Source organism: Dipteris shenzhenensis, chromosome 9, assembly GCF_047967505.1.
Source record: "Dipteris shenzhenensis isolate YYH24624 ecotype China chromosome 9, Dip_SZ_1.0, whole genome shotgun sequence".
In the NCBI taxonomy this organism is placed as follows: Eukaryota; Viridiplantae; Streptophyta; class Polypodiopsida; order Gleicheniales; family Dipteridaceae; genus Dipteris; species Dipteris shenzhenensis.
The window spans coordinates 37,605,570-37,626,324 of record NC_141604.1 but is presented as its reverse complement, the minus strand read 5'-3'; the positions used below and the strand labels follow the sequence as shown (position 1 = coordinate 37,626,324).

General features: G+C 43.0%; 1 pseudogene; it reads left to right on the top strand.

Annotated features, from left to right (window-relative positions):
- Positions 1 to 550: 550 nt before the first annotated feature.
- LOC147898596 (G-type lectin S-receptor-like serine/threonine-protein kinase SD2-5 pseudogene) lies at positions 551 to 1,977 on the top strand (annotated as a pseudogene).
- The last annotated feature ends 18,778 nt before the right edge of the window (positions 1,978 to 20,755 follow it).

The window sequence follows — 20,755 nt, the reverse complement described above, 5'->3', positions numbered from 1 at the left end:
AGTGTAAAACATCTTGTTTGTCCACGACCCAAGGAGAGGTAGCCAAGCATAATCAATAGCGTAGATTACGATGCCAAAGGGAGACTTCCTAGAAGGTAGCAAGAGTAGAAGTAAGGTATCTAATCTACAAGTTGGTTTCTCTGAGGCATGGGACCACCTCGACCACCTTTTCCCATTCCCATCCTATTTCTTCGTAAGTCAACCTCTTGCTCGGACTCTTGTTTGTTACGGAACTTTCGACCTCGACTAGTGAAGAAAGCTATACCTCCATGGGGACCTCCTTGGCGTGAGAGAGAGTCCAAGGTCCCAACTGAACAAAGCTCTCTGTTACCCAATGCCAATGCCAGGAGTAAACAGAGAGGGATTTGACATAACCTTCTCGAAAAGCTGAGCATTATCCAGTGGGAGGCGATGAAAATGATAGTATTATGAGACGGATCAGAACGGGAGAACGAGACAGGCCTCCTTGCAAAGTCCACAATTTCATCTCCTCGAGTTCTCCATTCGTTGTTCAATCTTGAGCATCATAAACTTCTGGTGGAGGTCGATGATGACTCACAAGCTGTGGATTGTCTGCTTCAGCCTCTGGTTAACCTCAGACATAGTCCTCCTGGTCTTCTCTTCGAAGAGACTCCATGAAAATACCCATCCCCACGCCCTTTATCTTTCCTTGATCGTCATCGGCGCCTGCTTGCTCCCTGTATTTCTGAGTTTACTCCGAGATGTATACTCTAAGGAACGTGCAGCACAAGCAATGGATGCCCTCGGATTAGGGGAATTGGATGAAGATCCAGAGTTTCTGAAGACCCTGTCCGGATTGCCCACAAGGTTTTCATACAAGGAATTGGAGAGCGCGACCGGCAATTTCAGCAAGAAGCTGGGACGAGGAGGTTTTGGGTCGGTCTACGAAGGAAAACTGTCGGACGGCAGAAAGGTTGCAGTGAAGAGGCTGGAGAGAGAACAGCAGGGTCAGAAAGAGTTTTGTGCAGAGGTCGCCACTATTTCCAGGATCCGGCACGTGAATCTGGTATCCTTGAAGGGTTTTTGCGCGGAGAGAGCGCAGAGGTTACTTGTTTACGAGCTGATGTCCAGAGGCTCACTGGACAGATGGCTTTTCAAGAGCAAGGAGGACCAAGGGGAATCATCAACCAGTGAATCAACTCTCGATTGGGAGACGAGGTTCAGCATAGCGGTGGAGACCGCTCGAGGGCTGGCGTACTTGCACGAGGAGTGCGAGGAGACGATTTTGCATTTGGACGTGAAGCCGGAAAACATTCTATTGGACGATCAATTCCGAGCCAAGGTATCAGATTTTGGGCTATCACGCAGCATGGAGAGAGGCAAGAGCCGGCTGGTAACGACGATGCGAGGGACACCGGGATACTTAGCACCGGAATGGCTAGTGGGATTGGGGATAGGCACGAAGACGGACGTGTACAGCTATGGAATAGTGCTACTGGAGCTGGTAAGTGGGAGGAGGAACGCGGATGAGGAGCAGGAATCGTCTGTGCGAGCGGTGGCGATGAGGAAGATGAGGGAGGGAAGGGTGATGGAGGTGGTGGATGCAAGTTTGAAGGGAGAGATGGAGCACGAGCACCAACATAAGCACGAAGCTGAGAGGTGCGTGAGCTTGGCTGTTTGGTGTACACGAGAGGATGCTTCCATGAGGCCTACCATGGGGGGAGTTGTGGAGATGTTGGTTGGCAAGGTCCCCATGATCGAGCCTCCTGTCTTCGGACCACTCGTAGCTTAGCCAGAAGACACCACTGGTAGCTTACCCAGTTTGGGCATTCATCCTTCTCAGCTCGTTGCTTGCATTCAATTCGACTCTCACTCCCTTCATATGATTTGACTATTGCTCGCCAATGTGTGCCTCATTCATCGCCGTATGTGTGGGAAAGGAAAAAGAAACTTGCCTTTATAAATGTATTTGAACCCCTCTATAATGGCCATAAATTGGCTCTCCTTTTTCTCCCTAGCGTGTGTTTCACTACAAAATTTTATGCAATTCAATTTTAAAAATAGACAACTATATATATTTTAACTTGTAAATAGACAACCTATTAGTTTAGACTACTTTAGGAAGGTTTGAGTATGAATTTACCACTTAGTTTTCTTTTTTGGAAAAATATTTTAGCAATGTTTGTTAGTTGTTTTGCCCATGTAGTTATGTTGAATATGTTTCTAAGCACCGTGAAAATATTAATATTAGAATTCAATCTTCTTTTTTTTAAGTCATATTATATTAAGCGAAAAGGGGGGGCAACCCAAAAAAAAAGCCCATACAAAAGTTGGCCAACTATATGGGCAAAGTCCTAGGCCTACACTCATGGATTGAGAAAGACAGAGCATTAACCCAAACAAGAGGCTCGATCTCTCAAGCACTGGCTTTCCAAGGACTTGTAGGACCCCACTTTCTTGGATAGGTCAGTCACGCAAGGACCTACATGCCTTCGAGATCAAGGGGTAACCGGAGGCATCACCTAGCAAAGTCAGTTTCCAATTGCTTCCTATGTAAAATTTTGAAATCAAACTAGCAACCCTAATGGTGGCCTCAATTTTGAACCAGAACCCTCCTAATATAGGGCATTGCCACATTAAGTGTAGAGCTAATTCCAAGGCATTGCCACATAATAGACACAGGGTTTCTTAGCAAGTTAAATCTAACCGGTAGCCATTGATCAGTTGAATTCCAGAGAATGAAACTGTATTTACCTATACAACAATTTTGGCAATTCTCCTTAAACCTTCTTCGCCACCATCCAAGAGATTGGCGGAGCCCCCACTTCCTATTTAGCTCCATGGCAGGCAAATGATCTTCCAACAAGCATCTGTATACAGATTTGGCAGCAACCTTTATCCATTACGTTTTCCCCAAATATCACTGCATCACACACGCATCCCCTTTGTCTCCACACAGTTGACAGGCCAATTCTCAGGATGCTTAAAAGCAAGGTATGCATAAAGGCAGTCTCCCATACTGTGAGCAAAAAATTACAGTTGATATTGACCAAAGCATAACAACCACCTCTTCTAGGATCCCAAATCTAAGACCAATGAACAAGCCCCTTTCTGAAAATACTGCAAGCAACCTGCATATTCAAATGCATTGAAGACATTCCATTGAGCATGGCAGCTTTGCTTCACCATATGCATTCAATCATACTAGCATCCCCTTTTAGGTCTCCTCCACCTCTCCAAGAGCATTTGTCTATAATCACAATCTTCCAAGCCAAAACTAGTCCATCTATTAAATCTGACCCTCAGGTCCATACTGGAAAATTAGAGAAAAGTCTCTCTTACCAAGAAAGGCCCTTCCAAGGCCCACCTTGGGTCTTTACCCGTTTTCCAAAGAACTTCAATCCAAGGATCCACGTTCTTAAACAGATGGGGAAGCCATATGCTAAGCAAGAGCCACGTCCAGCAGAATACCTAGACCCCCCTGTTCTTTAGAGGCTTTGAGAGCAACCCATGGCACATAATGCATTCTATGTCTCCCATTGTCCTCGGCCCACAAAAAAGCACGAAAGCTTCCTTCCATTCCTTTCCACTCGCTGTGCCAAAAATTTCACACCAAGGCTAAATAGGTTATGGTAGCAGACAAGACATGTTTGATAATGAGAGCTCTTGCATTCAATACTAATGGCAACCCATGCCATCATCTTAACTTAGCTCTAATCCGGTCCCTAAACTAGACAAAATGTTGCTTGAAAGGCACCCGAAGCCCTAGCGGGGCCTTGAGATACTGCACAATCTAGGCACGAGGAATCCATTATACAGGCATGGACCTAACCCAATCATGTATATCCTCTGAGGATGTTCTCAGAGGAAAAGATTTCTCCAACTACAGATAGGCCCCAAAGCAGAGTAATTCGAGAGATAATCCACACAAACTATCATGTTCATTGAAGAGGTGAGTGGGATAAAAGAGGTGCATCATGGCAAGGAGTGAGAACATATGAGATATAGAAATGAGTACATTCCATTGATTGTGAGAGACGTGACTCTCTCTTATAGAAATGGGAAGAGGGTGGCCTAGATCATAGGCACCTTCTCTACATCAGTGGCAATCAGCCCCTACATCAGTGGGACTGGCCTAAATCAAAGGAACCTCCCATGTGGGGGCCTTTGGCTTACATCATCACTTAGGTCACACACTAGACACATCATAGCACTAGATGTGCTTCTACAACACACACACACACACACACACACACTATGACTCCCCTAGATGCACACATGCACATAGAGCAAGCCCTTGACCATAGTTATCCCAACATACCCCCCCTAAAGGGTTTGCCTCTTGCAATGTCAAGGATACATCTAGTCTCATAGTTTCTCATGTGTTTGTCACTTGATCCCTTTGCTCTTGCAAAAATCTCCAAACTCTGTCGAAACAAACTCACCACCACCATCCAATTTTATTTTTTTCACTTTTCTTCCTCTTTCATTTTCAACAAGCTATAGCCATTCTTTCAATTTACCAAAAGCTTGAGCCTTTTCACAAAGAAAGTACACCCACATCTTCCTACTATAGTCGTCGACAATCAATAAAAAATAGGAAGATCCCCCCAAGGCTTGTGTAGGCATCTTACCGCACAAGTCAACATGCACCAACTCTAGAGGAGCGTTTGCTCTATTCTTGCTTTCTTGTGGGAATGCCTTTCTCTGTTAGCTTGCCCATCATGGAAGCTTCACATGGTTCTTTGATTTCTAGCACTGCAGGTAAGTGAGCAACCATACCTTGCTTCTGCATCTCCTTCAACACTCCAAATCCGATGTGACCGAATCTTTCATGCCAAAGTTTGCTTGTGCCCACTCCAGTGGTGGCTGTAAGAGCACTTAGCTCATACAGGTTGTTCCTCCTTACTCCTGTGCCAACAAGATTGCCAGCACTATCCAGAAATTTTGCTCCTGTCTTGTTGAACCTCACCTCATGGTCAAGGTCAATTATGGAAGAAACTGATAGCAAATTTCTCTTCATTTGTGAAACATACAGCACATTAGATAGTTTCTTAACATCTCCATTTACAAAAACGAATGAAACCATACCTATACCCTCAACAGGGCATTTTGTGTTATTACCAACCGTCACGGTGATGGGTTCCATTAGAGGCTATAAGAAAACAATACAACATCTATGCTCAACAGATAATAGGATCTCGTATGCACGAGAGAAAAGCTGATAGTATGGAGAATCAACAAATTTGATTATTGTAAATTTGATACAATAGATGGCGCTGCCTCCCAATCATGGGCTCGTGTGAGAGAAGCTTCGATGGCATGCTGGAAATAGTAGAGGACGGAGGCTAGATGCTAAGGAATCAGGGTTGTTGTAGCCAGTGATGAATATGGGCTTCACGGGCTTGTTCTTATATGGCCACTAGTCATAGTTAGTCAGACCCAATTGGGAGACTGACCCAGTCTGCCCAAAATGGCTAACTGGAGGTCGCGGTCCCGAAATAGGCCACCGACCACACGATAGAACCGTGGTGTAGAGAATAGAGCAACTAACCTATGGTGTCCGTTCGGCCCAAAGCCATCCGGGATCATCTGGGGCTCCAAACGGGCCCCGCAACTCGAGAGTGGGCTGCTTCGAGAAATGCTCCGTCTACCCTCAGTGTGGTCAGTCATGGGATGCCTTCCCGCACTTGCATGTAGCCTAGTTGGCAATGTGCCAACTCTATCTGAAGCCGTCCAGCCATCAGACCACACATGGCCCCCATCTGGTGTCCAAACCAGGACCTACCGGATAACCGAGCTCCTCAAATGCCTTCTCCTCATATGGGGGGCTTACAAGTATAGTTAGCTGGTTCCCGCGTAGTTACACGGAGAGTGGAGCATTGATATCTAACACCCCCCTCAATGTCCACCTACAAGTGAATTTAGTTTTTCGGCCCAATGCCAAGTCGATGAAGATGCCTCTCTAGCAAGTCTCTTCCAAGAGCCTTCGTGAAGATGTCTGCAGCATTCTCTGTAGTCGGACAGTACACCAAGTTGACCTCTCCATCCATGATGAGCTCGCGTACAAAGTGATATTGAATCTCAATGTGTTTTGTGCGAGCGTGGAACACAGGTTTCTTTGCAATTGCCATGCAACTCTGATTGTCACATGATAATTGCGTAGGCTTGTTCTGCACTGCACCCATGTCCCCTAAAGTACTCCTCAACCACACTGCCTCACAAGAAGCAAAACATGCTGATTTGTACTCAACCTCGGTAGAAGAAAGAGCAACTGTAGGTTGCTTCTTGCTGACCCATGACACAGCTCTAGATCCAAGTGAGAAACAGTAACCTGTCACTGATCTCCTGCTGTCCACATCTCCTGCCCAATCCGAGTGACAGAATCCGGTCAAGCTACCGAGGCACAAGTAAATCAAGCTACCCATAAGCCTTCTGTACTTCGCTTCGTCCACCAGTGGTGATGAATCCTCGTTTGAGAGCTTCGCGTCAACCTCCATAGGGGTACCAACTATCTTGCACTCAGCCATGCCAAATGCCTTCAGTATCTCTCCAGCATACTTTAGCTGTGAAATGAAGATCTGTTTCGGCTCTTGCCAAACTTCAATCCCCAAACAGAAATGCATCAGTCCAAGGTCTGTCATTTCAAACTCTCTTCCTAGCAAATGCTTTGTCTGCGAGATCTTCTCTTCATGGTTCCCTGTTATGACAAGGTCGTCCACATAAAGGACCACGATCATACTCTTGCCTCCTTCACTGAAGATATATAAATTTGCATAAGATGGGCTCCTCCTGAACCCGTTTTGCAGAAAGTAGGCATCAATCCACTGGTACCATGCTCGTGGGGCCTGTTTCAGCCCGTAAAGTGCCTTCTTTAGTTTGCAAACTTTACGTTCTGAACCGGGGATCTCAAAACCTGGTGGTTGTTCCAAACCTCCTCCTCCTTGAGATCTCCATTCAGAAAGGAGAATTTTACATCCATCTGAAACACGGGCCAACTTTCCTATGCTGCTAAAGCCAAAACACTGCGAATTGTAGTTAGTCGAGCTATGGGAGAAAAAGTATCCTGATAATCAAAACCATGTACCTGTGCGAATCCTTTTGCCATGAGCCGAGCCTTGTACTTATCCAACGTGCCGTCAGACTTGTACTTGGTCTTGTACACCCACTTGGTGCCAATTATCTTGTGTTTTGGTGGTTGATCCACAAGGTCCCAAGTGTTGTTCTTCATTATGGAGCCATACTCCGACTACATAGCCTCCATCCACCTATCATCACCCTGTGCTTCTTCAAGACACTTGGGTTCTTCAGCACAGATCACCTCTGTCATCAAAGCATAGCTAACCAAGTGTTCCTGCGCCCTTCTTTGCTCCTCTAATCTCTTGGACCGGCGATGTTCGGATGGTTCCTCCTCAATGGCTGGAGGTTCTCTTCCATCCAAAAGCTGCTTTACCCACTTCGGGAATGGCCGTTGCCATTGTGGTTCTGCAAGCTCTTCTTCCTCTTCTTTATCTTGAATCCTCCCAAGCACCATTGGGGGAGTTTGGTCTACTGTTGGTGGTTGTACTGGATGGATATCTTGGTCCTGGTTGTCTGGGAAGGAACCATCCTCCTCCACTGATGCGGCTGTTTAGAGAAGACCACATCGTGACTTACTATTACCTTCTTGGATCGTGACTTACTATTACCTTCTTGGTAACATGATTATAGAGATGGTAACCCTTCGCCTCTTCACTGTAGCCCAAGAAAATACACTTCCGGCTCTTCGGTTCCCATTTGGTCTTGTTAGGAGCAGGGACATGCACAAAACAATCACATCCAAAAACTCTGAGATGTGTAGCTGAAGGTTTCTTACCAGAAAAGGCCTGTAGTGGAGTCATCCCATTCGCAACCTTCGTGTAGCTACGATTCAGAATGTAAACTATTGTGTTACATGCTTCAGCCCAGAAAGTCTTTGGCAAATCTTTCCCTTTCATCATACTCCTGCCCATTTCATAGATGATGTGCATCTTGCACTCTGCTACTCCATTTTGCTATGGTGTATGTGGGGGGGGTTTCTGCCTCTTGATCTTGTGACTTTTGCAGTAACTTTCAAATTCACTTGATGTGAACTCACCACCTCTGTCTGATCTCAACTTCTTCACCTTCCTCCCTGTTTCTTTCTCGACCATTACATGCCATTCTTTGAACTTACTAAAAGCCTCATATTTAGTCTTCAAGAAGTATATCCATATCCTTCTACTGTAGTCATGGATTAACATCAGGAAGTAGTAGGAACCACCCAAAGCTTCCATCTCCATCTTTCCGTAGAGGTCCATGTGAAGAGCTCTAGAGGAGCCTTTGCCTTGTTGGCCTCTTTAGGAAAGGGCTGCCGATGCTGCTTGCCCATCATGCAAGCTTCACATACATCGGGTGGATCTGTAATTTCTAGTAGGTCTGCAATCATTCCACTTTTATGCATCTCCTTTAAAGAACTAAGGTTTAGATGACCAAACCTCTCATGCAACAGCTTAGTGTTGCTCACATCAGCTCGAGCACTGAAAGCTGAGAGTTTGTAGATGTTGTTGCGTCATGTACCTTTACCAATGACCTTCCCTTTTGAAGATCCAAAATCTGTGCACCATTCTTATCGAAGTGAACTTTGAGGTCCCAATCCGTGATCGCAGAAACGGACAACAAGTTCCTCTTGATATTTGGCACATAAAGAACATCGGACAACTGTTTTACAACTCCATCTGATTTGAGGGCAATCGTACCTTTTCCTTTTACTGGACATTTTGCATCATTGCCGACTGCTATGAAAATGTCATTCCCTACCGGATGTAGAGAGGTATACCAATCCTTTTGACTGGTCATGTGGCGCGATGCACCACTGTCAATAATCTAAGGTTCATCCGCAGGTACATGAACTGATTCCGTGCAAATCTCTTCAATTGCTACGAACAGCTCTACTGGTACTGCCTGCGTGCTATTGCTGGACTCTTTCTTTACTCCATTCTTCTCATCTGCAATCTTTTTCCGGCACTCATTCTACTTGTGCCCTGCCTTGTTGCAATAGAAGCACTTGATCTTCTTCTTTCTCTTTTTATCATCACAAGAAGATGGGTTACCAGAGTCCTTACCCTTACCTTTCTTTGATCCAGTCGAGAAAGCCTCCAGTCCTCATCTTTTGACGCATCTCCTCCTCCAAAAGCATCACGCTGAAATCCTCAAAGTTGAGGGGCGGATTTTTGTTCGGCGTATTCAGCGCTATAACAAGACCGTCGTACTTTGGTGGGAGAATCCATATGCACCTTCGTGCCAGAGTCTCACTGGTGATGGTGATGCCAATCACAGTCATCTGATCGCACAGATTCTTCACCCTGGTGATGAACTTCTCTTCCGTTTCAAACTTAGACAGTTTCTCGTTCACGAGTTGAGTCTCTAGATTCTAAATCCACATCTGATTCGTGGTCTCGTACTGATTTTTCAAGACCGTCCATGCCTCCTCCGCTGTGGTGACATGTTGAATTAATGCCATGACAGAATCACTTACACTGCAAACAATAGAACACAGCACATCTGCATTTCTTCTTGTCCACGTGAGAATCTCATCCGCAATTGCTACTATCTGTTGTCCTGCATTGGTTGGATTCGGTCCGGCTTCATGTCCTCCCCAGTAGCAGTATCCCAAAGCTCATATGCGCTTAGGATGGTCTTCATCTTGAACTTCCAGAGTGGATAGTGAGTGCCATCCAACTTTTCGCTTTCGCTGAACGGTGGGATTCGCAGTCTTGCGGGCTGGGCCATCTCTCACAATCTGCTCACAAACAGAAACACACTACCAAATCTTCTTGCTAGAGCCCAAGCTCTGATACCATGTAAGAAAACAATACAACATCTGTGCTCAACAGATAACAGGATCTTGTATGCAAGAGAGAAAAGCTGATAGTATGGAGAATCAAAAAATTTGAATACTGTAAAACTGATACAATAGATGGCGCTGCCTCCCAGCCGTGCGCTCCTGTGAGAGAAGCTTCGATGGCATGCTGGAAACAGTAGAGGATGGAGGCTGGATGCTAAGGAATCAGGGTTGCTATAGCCAGTGATGAATATGGGCTTCACGGGCTTGCCCTTATATAGCCACTAGTCGTAGTCGGTTAGACCCAATTGGGAGACCGACCCAGTCCGCCCAAAACGGCTAACTAGAGGTTGGAATAGGCCACCGACCACACAATAGAAAAGTGGCACAGAATAGAGCAACTGACCTACAATCACCGTTCGGCCTAGAGCCATCCGGGATCATCTGGGGCTCCAAATGGGCCCTGCAGCCCGAGAGTGGGCTACTCCAGGAAATGCTCCGTCTACCCTCAGTGCGATCAGTCATGGGATGCCTTCCCGTCCTCAAATGACAATGGTTGGGGTCTCACCTAAGTGTTAAGCACTGTTACCAGTCCATCAAACCTTGGTGGACATGTCCAGAGACACCGCCGAGCTAGCTCTTCGCTAGTATTTTGTATCCCAGCACCAGCCATTTGGTCACGCAGATTTTTGATTTGCATTATGAACGCCCCCGCTGTCTCTCATTCATTAAACTTCTCAACTGTGAGCTGATTCTATAGGTTTTGGATCCTTGTCTGATTCCGCATCTCATACAGACTCTTCAATATGTTATAGGCCACAATTGCCTTAGATGTATGCTGAATCAAGGTCAAAACACTATCAGTAGTACTTGTAACCAGGGCACATAGAGCATCTACGTTCTTGCATTTCCAAGCTCATAAAAGGTCAGCATTAGGAGGTATCGTACTCCCCAGATTTGTTGGGTCGGGGGTTCCTTGTGGTTCTGGGTCAGCAGTCCCCAGTACTATCTCCAGAAGCTCATATGAATCCAGAATAGCAGTAATTTTAAACTTCCATAGAGTGTAGTTCATACCATCTAGCTTGCCTTCAGTGAAGGCTGGTGGGTGAATCCTCAACGCCTAGATTGTTGGTGCAGTTGTTGGTGCAGTTGGTGCAGCTGGAGCTACTGAACTCGAGCCGTTTCCTATTGCCATCACTCCGTATGTTGTTGAAGCAATCGCCTCTCTTCTACTCTTCGATCCTTAGAGTCGCCTGGGCTCTAATACCGTGTTAAATTACATGCTGCAGTGGAATAAAAACTGAACAAAGAATAGAGAGTACACAGCAAACTGGAGAGGAACAAAATTTTCCTTCAATACTGATGTAGTACAAATGATGGCTCCGTCCACCCGTGCGCTCCCACAGTGGAGCTTTGATGGCGATCTAGACAGATACTAGGTGAAGAGCTACTAGTTGGAAGATCTGATCTGATCTGAACTAATCTGATACAATGGACTAGGGAGGTCACCTCTTTATAGCTATGAGGGCGGTAGTCGGATCAATGTAGTCGATGAAACCGACCAGTCAACATAGTCGATGGAGTCGACTAGTCAACCTAGTCAGTGGAACCGACTAGTCATCCATGGAATATTCAGGAAATATTTCCTATACCATCACCTCGGGAGCTCTCGCCCCCACCAGGGGAGCCGCTGGCCCCCTTGGGACCCCCCCACTTGGGGGCGAGTTGGCCCCCAAGCCCTAGCAAGAATAAGGGGCTCCCACACAATCACCTTTCTACCATCAACGGTCACATTGTGATAGACCTCATCTGACATGCAATTTACGATCCATCTAGTGTCCCAGGCTCACACATGGCTTCTCCTCATATGGGGGCCTTACAACTTGAGCACCTTGTCCCACTGGTGGTTACTAGGAGGGTGGGGCATTGAGCATATCTAACAAGAAGCACTTAAGAATACTTTTGGACCACTTAGAAGTACTGAGTAGTGCTTCTAGACCACCTAGTAGTAGTTCAAAACTAGTTTAGGACCACTTAATAGTGCTTCAATAACATGTAAAAGTGCTGCAAATCGATTAAAAGTACCACTTGAAAGTACTTCAGAGTATCTGAAGGTGCTATAGTACTACTATTATTTTTCTTAAATAAACTAAAGTACGAACCTGAGGCTCATCAAGAAAATGTGTGGGATGCTTTACAAAAGAACGTCTCCCCATCCTCTTGCAACAAGAATCTTTTTTGTTAGGAGATACTCGAGCCTCCAGTGTCCAAAATTCAGAAACAAGATCTTTAACGTCTTGTGTGATGATGGCACTTATAGGTTACTGTCTATGGCATGTTTACAGGGGCAAGACTCTATCACCTTCTAATTATAGGTGAGCATTGGCTACACAAAGGCTTCTCTTACGGAGACCGAGAACCTTTGCTATCTTTGACAAGTTGACAAATTTGTTGTTGCCACCTTCTCCATTAAAACCATTACCATTAAGTACCATCATTAGAGATGACCTCTTCAAGAAAATCTTATCGTTTTATCGGGGCACTTTGACTTGTGTCAAAGTGTTGTGAATGTTGGCTAGCACATCTTGATTGTAGCCCATTTCTTCAGGTCAAACATCCCTGAAACTAGGATGGAGGAGGAGTTCTATAAATAGTTACTTGCAAGTATATTTGTCGATCACCTTTGTCTCTTCTTTGTCTTCTCATACCAGGAGTTGGCCACATGTTTACAAATCTTCTTTCTTTCCTTCTCATCAATGGACCTATCCTCTTTAGCAATTTTCTTCTCCTTCACCTTTTGTCGATGTTCCTTTTGCTTTGAAGCTTAATATTTCTTGATAAACTCAGTTCCTTGCTAACCAAGAACAAACATGCCTCCATTTACTTGCAGTACTACATTGTGCAAAAATTAATATTCTCCCATCGCATGGCAATTCAAAAATTGATCTTCTACCATTGCATGACCATCCATACTCTGCAAGTTCCTTCAACTAGAAAACATGCAAGTAGATAAGTGGAAGGAAGTGCACTTTCTATATGTGTCACAGAGAGACAAAGAATGAGGGTGATGGATTTGATCCAAGGGAGGAGGTAGATAAGACAAGAAAGTACAGGAAGAGCAAGAAGGCATGAAAGTTGAAGGTGGGAAGCTAAAGGAACTTGATGACATAGCTGAAGAGTGGAAGGAGTCAAGGAAGCTGACAACTGAGTTGAAGGAAGTGCGAAAGTTGAAGGAAGTGCGGAAGTTGAAGGAGGTTGATGACCGAGCTTAAAGATGCCAGGAAGCTTGGAAAAAAAGCTATATTCTTACACCACAACGTGCAATATGAGTACACATGCATGCACATGCACGCACACACACACACACACACACACACACACACACAGACCCATGACCATTGCACAACATTCAATGAGGAAACAAAAATAGCAGTTCCGCACTCTTTTTTTACTTGCACTTATTATTTTCACACTACCCATTCTTCTTACTTGCATGTTACCACCTTCCATTCTCTCTTACTAGCACGTTCTTACTCTTTGGAGACTACTTGTTAGGACATGACAAAGGAATGCCAATGACACTTCTTTTTGAACCACCTATCCATGCTTTCATCCTCTTGTTGGATTTAACTCATCAATTTAATCTACTTTTTACAATAGTCGTCTGAGCCATATAGCCTCACATGCACCTATTGTGAGTGCTCTATATCCTTTCTATATCTTACTTCTATTGAAGACAAAGAAATAGTTGGTCGCTCGTTTGACAACCATGATGTAGTACCTTCATCAAGGAAAAATGGCAAAGTATGTGAACCACTACTAGCGGACACTACAGGTCCACTAATATTTTGTGATTGCTCCTATGAATTATGTGCAGCATTACCATTTTGTGTATCTACATCATCAATCACATTTATTGGTTTATACTAGCTGCTCATCTCATAAAAAATAACATCTCTACTCCCTGTAAACTTATGAGTAGAAGGGTTATAGCATCTATACCCTTTCTGCTGCAGAGAATAACCAATAGAGATGCACTTCTCAGCTTTTGGATCCAACTTGGATCTCAACTCATCTAGCACATGAACACATGCAATGCAACCAAAAACTTTCAAATGAGAAATATCTGGTTTCCTACCAGTATACCTCTCCTTTAGCATCATGCCATGTATTGCTGCAATGGGAGTCTTGTTCATTATGTAGACTGCTGTAGCAACTACATCAGCCCAATAATAATCTAGCAAGTCCTTTTCGTTGAGCATGGCACGAGATACCTCTCCAATATGCCTATTTTTCCTTTCTGCAACTCCATTTTGCTGTGGGGTAGGATTGCATGAATATTTCTTCTTTATGCCGTGCTCCTACAGGAAACTTGCAAACTCATTTGAGAGGTACTCTCCCCCTCCATCTGACCTTAGGCATTTTATTTGTAGGCCTATTTCTTTTTCAACCATAGCTTTAAAAGCTTTGAAATGCCCCAACACTTCACTTTTCTTTTTCATAAAATACACCCAAAGTTTTATGTTGTAGTCATCAATAAAAGTGACAAAACAATGATAGCCTCCAATAGATGTAGCTTTAGTAGTCCACACATTAGAGTGGATTAATTCCAATGGCCTCTTACTCTCTTGAACATGTCTAGGAAATGGTTTCCTTGCCTGTTTTCCAAATTGACAGGCTTCACATACCTTATGCATTTCTGCAACCTTAAACTTAGGCAATCTTGCAACAATATTTTGGGCCTGCATTAATTTAAGTCGTTGTACATTAACATGACCAATGCGTTTATGCCAAATATCAATATCTGCAACTACACCGGTCCCATGTGCAAGCATTGCTACACTCAATTTAGGCATGTCCATATCCAACGTAAACATCCTCCCTTCTTCTTCCCTTTTGCTATCAAGCGACCTTTATTTTTCATATCCTCAACAAAGCATCCATGAGGATTAGATTTGACCTGCAAGCACTGCTCAACCATTTGATTTACAAAAACTAGGTTCTTGGTGATATTCGGGACATGAAATACATCAAACAGGTACTTCTTTTTTCAATCCTATATAAACAAAGGAATTTTACCAATTTGCACAATAGGATGTCCAGTATCATCACCAATTTCCACAAATCCTGGTCTTTCCATTTTCCTTGCATCTTGCATCCGCCGTTCTGCATGACCTATCATTTGGTTTGATGCACCTGAGTCAACATACCACACATCATTGCTTTCTTCTGCACTTGTCATAGAATTGGTCATGTGCTGCACCATAAACAGACGCTCATTTCTGTCATCACCCTGTCTACTAGAGGATGCATAATTGCCTTACTGCAATTTTCCAGTCATGATGTCATTCTACTTTTTATAGCAGTCTTTCACCATATGACCCATTTTACCACAGTAGTAGCATTCAACATTATTGTTTGCATTTTTGGCCTCTCTACCATCCACCACGACCTCTTTGGCTCCCCCCGCCTCTATAGTTACCACGTCCTCCTCCATAGGACTGGTTTTCTTGAATTTGCTACATATTCTGATTTCTGCCATGACCTCCAAATCGGCCTGCTCTACCTCTGCCTCTACCTCTTCCAGCATTTGAGTAGAAGACAGCTTCTTTTGAAGTTCCTCCTGAAGAAGATGCACCACCATTTCTCTGCTCTTCAGAAATTAGAAGAGCAATCAACTCCTCAAAATCAAGAAAATTCTCATGGATGGCAATCGATGTCCGGAATTGTGCATAATCCTTTCCTAGACCATTCAAGGTCACAGAAACTAAATCATCATCTTCCACTGGCAACCCAATAGAAGCAAGTGCATCTGCAATCTTCTTCACCTTCATGTGGTAGTCATTGATGCTCATATTTTCTCTCTGCACATTATGCAACTCCTACTTCAGCTGCATTTTCTTGGCTTATGTATTTGTGCTATATATTTTTGTCAAAGTGTCTCATGCCTCCTTTGGCATGCTTGCATCCTCAATATGCACAATCATAGAATTTGAAATACTGATAGACAGCCAGTACTTAACTTTTATGGCTCTCTCATGCCAGCCTTTAAATGCCTGCAACTCCTGTTGATTGAGAACATTAGGAATAACTGGTTCTTGTTCAGCTCTAGTAATGAACTCCCAATAGTCTTTTCCCTTAAGGAAATTCATCATTCTAAACTTCCATGCTTGGAAGTTGTTCTTGTCAAGCTTTTCAGTGACAATCTGTGAAAGAGCACCAGACGCGATTATAGAACACTGCAAAATATTTTGTTACTGCAAAAAGACAACTTCTGCCTCACAAGGGCAAATCTACAAAACTGACGAAAGTGGTATTTGACCACACAGTCAGTTCTTAGTGATGATTATGCATCAACAGGCAATAAGAATGATTTTGTCACTCCCAATATCTCTGCGCACATGCATATGATGTAATTTTTGCGATAACTTTTCACTGACATCAGAACAGTGGTCGCAAAGCAAAAACAGGGCACTTTCCTGAGTGCCTACGGAAAACTTCCACCACCAAAATAGGCCTCGAATTAAAAAAATAATTTCACCAAGGGCTTTGCTCCATCCCATAGCATATACTTCCCTCTTGCCACACCGCGAAGGGTGTCTCAATCTGAGACAGTGCACTCTTGCACTTTTCGACTGTGCTACCTGCAGAGATTTGCTCCCAAACTCGAAAAAAAAGGAAAGAAACACTAATCCTCTTACTAGGACACCACGAACTTGGTTTGCTTTCTTGAGCTCCTTACCACGAACCGATCTCTGATACCATGTGAAGAGAGTGGGAGAGGAGGAAGGAGTATCACTTGCAGCTTTCTCACATACACAATGGGGGAATATACACAAAGATGGAGGCTAAAAATAGTTTTCCTCTTCTTAGTTGTGAAAGCCAAAAGAACTCTAAGTATAAAAGAATAGGTGAACCCTATATGTGGGTCTCAAACCAAACTCAACTAACTAAGGTGGCATACTAACTGAGCCACTAGAGTACATAAAGATAGCTGTCATCTAGCTATTATTCATGGGCGATGTACCAACTGCATCTGCAGCTAACAAGTCGGTGACATAAATGCACAACGGTCACCCTGGCATATCACGAGTGGAGCTCGATATTTCAACAATGTGCTCTCGCATGTAATTCTCTTCAAACTCCCAATTGGTGGGGTTAGGGTATCTTCTTTTCAATTCCTCGATGATGACTGCCTTCTTCTTTTTGTCATCTTGGTGCCGCTAGTCAACTGTTATGCTGCTCTTGAAATGGTGGCTCATCAACTGCCTCATGGTGGCCAACACTTCTTTGCCTTTTTTATCTTCTAAGATCTCTTTTCCCCTAGTGAGGTCATAGTACAGGTCCTCAAGTGGGAGTGGGGGAGTGGGAGTGGCAGTAGTAGAGCTAGAGCGAGGGCTGGTACTGCGAGTGCTTACAAAGTGAGAAGTAGCAAAGAGAGTGGGAGTGGGAGTGGGCAAGGGACTTGATTGGTACTGGGTCTATGACCAAGTGGAGACTTGTCAGGATGTGAGTGTGCTGACTCGTCTACACCCCTCGAGTCACCATAGTAGCCTCGACCCTTCCTACTCTTCCTGGACATATGATGGGTATTCCCAAACCCTCGGTCAAAGGGGCTACAAGAGATAGCTATCGATGAGTAGGTCCAGCCATCGATGGCCCTGATCTACCCTCGAGGGGTATAGGAGAGGGAATAGTTGAGGTCCTCTGGGATAGTAGATAGAAGTATCTCACTGCTTCTCCATCGCTCATGGATGCGACAAACTCGTCAAGACTCCCAAGGAAGCCATGGGTTGCTAGCAAAGGAGTCCCTAGAGGGGTAGTCGCATAGGAGCAAAGCCGTGGTTTATTGAGATGGAGGTGTAGGGAGTGGCAATCAATTGGGTTGCAATGGCTGCTTGCTTGGTATAAGTCTACTCCAACTTGTAATCTCACTTTTCAAATTGTTTTACTCTTTAAGTTCCAATCTAATTTCAAATTAAAATGGTTTCGCTCTTAGGGTGCAAGCTCAAACGTCCCATTAGCGGAGGTGAGAGGTGATGATGACAAGGAGGCCGTTCTTGGGGGATTTGGCTTAGACGACTTCAACAAGGGCCAAGAATCAGGCGGAGGTCACGAGGGCCAAGGCGATGACTCCGACGACTTCGATGAGTCAGATGAGCAATAGTAGTGGTAGTATTAGTAGTGGTTTGTATATACTTTGTATGTATATGCTTTTGACTATTAGCTTGTTTGAGCGATTTTATATCACTCTTTCTGAAAGGGAAATTTTGTAACAAACAAGGTTGTATATACTTCGGGATGTATATGCTTTTGTCTTCCAGCTTGTTTGAGCGATTCTGTATCACCCTTTTCACAAGGAAAATTTTGTAACAAACAAGGTTTGAGAGTTTTATCTGGCTTGTTTGCTTGTAAACATTCTTTTGTAATGCAAAAAAATAAACATTAGTGGGGAGAAATGGGGCCACAACAAGTCCTGTTTAGCCCCACTAATTTTTTTTAAAAGTTCTATTAAGGGTCGGTATATACCGATGCTTTACCAGTGTCGATATATACTGACCTTTACTAGCATCGGTATATATTGATGCTTATATAGCGATGCATGTTTTTTTATGCTAATAGCGACACAAATACTGACCTTTGCATCCATTAAAAAAAAAATAGTGTAAAAAAGGTCAGTATTAGTGTCAGAGGAAAACAGCCTATGCCTTGTAGTGCTACCTCCCCTATAGGGCATAGTTTGCTTATCTTTGAGGCAGTCGATAGAGCGAGCGAGGAAAAGCGAGCGGGCCCAAAAAAGCGAGCGAGCTTTTCTACAATTTCCTTATCGAGGTACTCAACATAGCTTTGTGGAAACCACTATTTGGGAAGATTCTCGAAAATAAAACTTATGTTACTATGTGTAACTATACCAATATTGCGAATTATAGTCTACCTTAACTTCCAATTGGAGCCATACTCACATTATGCAACAATAATATGTGGGTTTGAAAGAAACCAAATTTCCACTCCAAAGCGGATTCCATTACTGATACAACAAATCTTTTGTATTTGAAATGGGTCTTATTATCAAACTCCTTCAATAATCAAAACAAATGTGTTGCTTGATATGTTGAACTTAGTAAGGTAAACATCACTTCACCCATATGCGGGGAAAAAAAACTGTTTGTGGACTTCATAGCATGGGATTGCATCAACACTTATAACATTCAAAATGGTTCTTCTTATTAAAAGTGTTATCAACCATGAAAGAAAATGTTTAAAAATAGTTCACCCGTATGTTGAAAAACCCAAGTGTCATTTATGACATTCAAAATTGTTCTTGCAACCATCCTGTAGTTCCTAGAGATTTTGCCCATACTTCCAACCCCTTCCCTTCAACCACTAAGAGGTATCTAATAGTTTTATAGAACACTTGAGATATCATCACCTCCTAATACAAAACCATTATTACTATTTGTAGAACACTTGAAATATCATCACCTCTTAATACAAGACCATTCTTACTATTTGTAGAACACTTGAGATATCATCACTCCTTCCCTTCAGCCACTAAGAGGTACCTAATACTTTTGTAGAATACTTGAACCATTCTTACTATTTGTAGAACACTTGAGATATCATCACCTTTTAATACAAAACCATTCTTACGGTTTGTATAACACTTGAGATATCATCACCTCTTAATATAAGACCATTCTTAGTATTTGTAGATCACTTTAGATATCATCGCCTCTTAATACAAGACCATTCTTACTATTTGAGAGATTAATGGATTAAAGGTTTGAAGCTCATAGGAGACCAAGGAAGAGAAAGTCAATTTCAACATGAGGACAATAAAACTAATTGGAATATTTTGACTTATGTATTATACCTTTTTGAGGACTATGAATTTAAGTTAGTTTCAACATTAGGATGATAAAACTAATTAAAATATTTTGACTTATGTATTATATATTTTTGAAGACTATGAATTTTAATGAGGAGAGGCACGCACACTACTTAGTAAATACACTAGTACTACTACTAGCCTACGACTATTAAGCCTAGTAGCACCAGTGTGATTTTGAGCCTTGTATCAGCCTTTTGATAATTTTCTTTCATCGTTAGTGCAATAGAAATTATTCCTTCTATCATAAGAATCTTGCCAAATTTATTCAAAGTGATGATTTTGTAGTCTACATCCACTATCCTCTGACTTTGAAAAATATATTAAATGTAAGCACCCATTTATCTTGTATGATCACTATGCTGCGATAGGACATTACTAGAACAAAAAAAATATGAATTGATATGGCGATGTTCGGTGTGAAATAACCAAATTAAGGATTTAATAAGAAAGAAAACAATCAGAATCAATAGGCTATTCAATGGCTCAAATCTGCACAGAAATTATAATGTGCCTCCCAACTCTTATGCATTCCAGCTCCTCATGTTTGACAAGAATGAAAAATGAAATCACATTATCTTTAGTTTCAAAGTAAGCAAAGCACCAAAAATAAATGCAAACATATTCGATGAGGAATAAATAGGTATAGATATAGATAGACCTATATATATGCATTCATAGATATAATGATGATTAAAGTTGGATGGTCGTAATAATATTATGTGTACTATCATTGGGATTAGGACTACTATTGGTAATATTGTATGTAGTAGTAGGAGAACTACCATTAAGGAACACTCAAATAAAATTACTAATGGTGGTGATAAAACTACCACTAGTAGTTTGGTAATTACCCCTAACATCTACAACAAATATTTGATGGGTAGCTAGTATTAGGTCAAAAGGCCCCAATTGTGCTATAATAATGGACCAAAAAAGGGAGTGCTATAGCATCACCTAAGGGTCACTTTTTATCCATGAAAGAAACAAGTCGGTGCAACCCAGGTCATACAGATCTAGGTCATGTGGAGTGGTTCGCGTCTCTTTCCTTGACAAAAAAGTTA